This window comes from Pipistrellus kuhlii, unplaced genomic scaffold, assembly GCF_014108245.1.
Source record: "Pipistrellus kuhlii isolate mPipKuh1 unplaced genomic scaffold, mPipKuh1.p scaffold_m20_p_8, whole genome shotgun sequence".
NCBI classification, from domain to species: Eukaryota; Metazoa; Chordata; class Mammalia; order Chiroptera; family Vespertilionidae; genus Pipistrellus; species Pipistrellus kuhlii.
The window spans coordinates 14,096,882-14,100,647 of record NW_023425584.1 but is presented as its reverse complement, the minus strand read 5'-3'; the positions used below and the strand labels follow the sequence as shown (position 1 = coordinate 14,100,647).

Here is a 3,766-nt window from a genome sequence, read left to right as displayed (position 1 = left end):
TTGTCCAAGTTCCAGAGAAAATTGGACCAAATCAGAGCCTTCCTTAAGCTTGAGAACTTTTCACCCTAATGGTGCAACTGTCCTTTTCCCCACTTAACCAACCATGTCCCAGAAAAGGTTGGTGGAAAATCTTAAAAATTACAGCTTTAGGACATCTCAGCTTATCTCCAGAAGGATCCACACTTTCTCAATAGAAATCTGGAGACAAAGTAATGTGGTTTAGTTTATTTATTTATTTGTTTGTTTGTTTGTTTGTTTAATTTTTTTAATTTAAATGAAAGTGAAGGAGGTTTTTGTTATGTTGCTTTTTCAACCTGTAAAATACCTCACCTGGTTGCTTTTGCATATTAAAGGAAAAGGCCTATGTGAAAGTGTTTTGATAGCAAGCACAGAGTATGCCCCAAATAAATTTTAGCTTTGATAAAACTTTTCAAGAAAAAAAAAAGTGAAAGTAAAATTTAAAATTAATAGAAAATAAGCTCAAGGGACACCCTGAAGTAAATTGCAGCACACCTTGCAGATTATGGGGGATCAGTCCTCAACCACCCACAATAAAGTTAGCCTGGATCTTTTTTTTTTTTTTAATAATATGTTTTATTGATTTTTTTACAGAGAGGAAGAGAGAGAGAGAGTTAGAAACATCGATGATAGAAAATCATCGATCAACTGCCTCTTGCACACCCCCCTTTGGGGATATGCCCGCAACCAAGGTACATGCCCTTGACCGGAATCGAACCTGGGACCTTTCAGTTCACAGGCCGATGCTCTATCCCCTGAGCCAAACTGGCTTTGGCGCCATGAAATATTTTTAAATTAAGGTATGTACATGGCCTTTTAATTTTTTTTTTAATTCTTTATCAATTTCAGAGAAGAAGGGAGGAGAGAGAGAGAAACATCAATGATGAGAGAGAATCATTGATCAGCTGCCTCCTTCATGCCTCCTACTAGGGACCGAGCCCACAACCCAGGCACTTGCCCTTGGCCGGATTGAATCTGGGACCCTTCAGTCCACAGGCTGATGCTTTATCCACTGAGCCAAGCGGGCTAGGGCGCCTTTTAATTTTTTTATTTTATTTTTTAAGTCCTCACACAAGGATATTCGCTCCATCCACTTCTAGAGAGAGTGGAGGCACATTGATTGGTTGCCTCCCACATGTGCCACAGGTGGCCTGGATCTTTTTGCTGTTGGCAGGGCCCTGCCTTCAGTTTATAAAAATAACACAACACCTGTGCGGCACCATAAAGGGAAATACAAACGAGGAACCACTTGGAATTTCTGCTTCCAGAATTTCAAACCTTGAAAAAGGAAAAGAAAAATAAATAGTAAGACCTTTTCAGCTTCAGAAGATAAAGGGGCTCCTCTTTTCACAGCTGGTGAGTCTCTTAGGCAGAGCTCTGGGAGAGAGAAAAAAAAAAAAAAACCCTATAAACAGATCATATATTCAATATTATTACTTTGTGATTAAGTTACCACTTGTCATCTCCAGGGCACTGGTAGTAGCTTTTTGTTCCTCCTTCTGCCATCTGTCTCATTTCAAGGAATTTATGGAAAGTGGATCCCACTCAGGTTCACTGCCGGATTGACCTTTATCTTACTTAACCTGTCCCAGGCTTCATATCTTTCTTTCTAAGTGAAAGAGAGTTTATTAGTGAAGCAGTGTGGCAGAGTAGCTACACCACAGACAGAGCGGCTTTCCTGTCTTTCTGTGAAGTGGAGGACAGACAGGAAAACCCTGCTCTAATGCTTATATCTTGCCTTTTAATTACAGAAGAAAACAGAGATCATCTAATACCTACACAAGCACCTAAAAGGAAAAAGTGAAAGTCTGTATCTTGACCATTTACTCCTGTGGGGTAAACATATTCATTTGGGTACATTCTTCCAGGTTTTTTTAAAATCCATGTCCCTTCACTTGAGGGTAGAACCAGAGGACTGGAGACCATGGGCACCAAAGGCCTGATACCAAGGGCAGAGCCCTTTCCCTCTGCCTCCAAATATTTCTGGGACCAGGACCATGTGCCAGGTCTTATCAAGAAGAGGAGGTTGAAAGGTAAAGAAAAAATTTCTATCACTTAAATAGAACATTTTTTAAAATTTATCAATAAAGCATTCTCCTCTGACAAGTGACATAAGTTTTGTCAGAGTAAGGTTTTCATCTGCTTCCTTGCTGTTCTATTTAATAGGACTTTTTAGCACTTGACAAAGTATTGTAGATGCCATAAATGTTCACAGAATTAATAGATGGAATGAATTCTCCTGCCTGTCAGACTAGAAGTTCTATGGTGTAAGGGATGTGTCTATTTGGTCTCTCTGGTCTCAGCATTAGATTACCTGGCACATAGTAAGCACTGGTAAAATTTTGTTAAATTAGCAAAACAGCTCAAAGATGAAATTACCTTGAATATATCTTACCTGCCTCACTGTGCTGATGAACCACAATAATCAATTATTTCCCTATCAATGAAAAGACATTTTTGCAAACATCATTGCAATGATCATCCGGGTATACCTACCCTTGTTTAAAGATTTTTGTGGGTAAGAATCTCCTTAGGAGGAAATCCACTGATGTGTTCTAAGTGTCTTCTGAAGACCCCTCCCTCCAGGTGACTAACATCCATGGCAGGCAGGACAGCAGCAGGTTGGTCATCACCGAGGGAGTGTTTGGAGCCATCAGAGTTGATACAAGCAACTCTATCTTAGAAACCAACTCCTCTTACAACTCACAGTCATCAGAGATCATGTGGTGCTCTGCAGTTTGTCCAGAAGCTAAAGATAACTTATCGCTTAATGGCACATCCTGCTCCGGAAGATCCCTACAACGTCCCCTCCCCATCCTCCCTTCCATTGTTTGCCCCACCTTGGAATGTCCCCGCGGCAACCTCCCCCTACAGCCTGTATATATATTTTGCAGCTTCAACAATAAAATTCGAGGCTTGATCAGAACTCTGTCTTTCCTCCATTTCTTCGTCTCCTGTCTATCATTCTCTTCTAGGTGCCTCCTCGCCCCCATGTTGATCTCCCGCTGGTCGGAACAAGGGAGGAGCAGTTTTCAGACAGTGACAGGTGCCTATTGTTGACTCTGCAGAAAGGGGGAAATGGACAAAAGAGGAACAGACTTCCAAGAGCCTGACATGGGAGACGGTGCAGAAACAATAGCCACTTTTGCCTACATAAGAGCACAGATGGAGCTTGGAGTCTGTGAATTCTCCAAGAAGTGAGGTGATAAAGTTCTGACTGAGTACTTCAATGGAAGGGCTTTCCAGGAAACTACCTTTCTGCGTATTTAATGTTTTCATTGCAAAGATATTTAGTAAATTTGTCTTATGCCTCACACAGAAACAACAAATAAGGAAGGCAGAGCTAGTCTCCACAGTCTTGGAATGGAAGCTTAGAAACCACTGTGTTCCCACCAAGGGATCTGAGGCTGACTAGTACAGATTGCTGCAGCCCTTTGCCTTCCTTCCAGCGTAAACAGAATTACATCCCAGTCACTGCTTCTTCTTCTGTGAAAAACATGGCCCAGGTTCTCTCCATGAATGGAGAAGTTGGTCAGAGACGTTTCCCTCTGAGTTCTCCCCAAGCAGAACTTGACAACACACAGGAGTGCACTTCCTTTTTCCCCAGGAGCTTCTGCCACACCACTGCTTGCTGTGAGGAGAAGGAGGGCATTAGGTGGCATCTGTAGGAGAGTCTTCATTCAAAGACACATAAATGTTGAGACTCAATGGAAACTTTCAAGGCCACCTAGTCTACTCCAGTATTTTC

At 41.8% G+C, this 3,766-nt stretch overlaps 1 non-coding gene across 1 annotated transcript; it reads right to left on the bottom strand.

Annotated features, from left to right (window-relative positions):
* Nucleotides 1-1,899: 1,899 nt before the first annotated feature.
* Nucleotides 1,900-2,044, bottom strand: LOC118711942. The gene has a single exon (XR_004985893.1). It is a non-coding gene; the product is annotated as a small nucleolar RNA SNORA57 (small nucleolar RNA).
* Nucleotides 2,045-3,766: the final 1,722 nt, after the last annotated feature.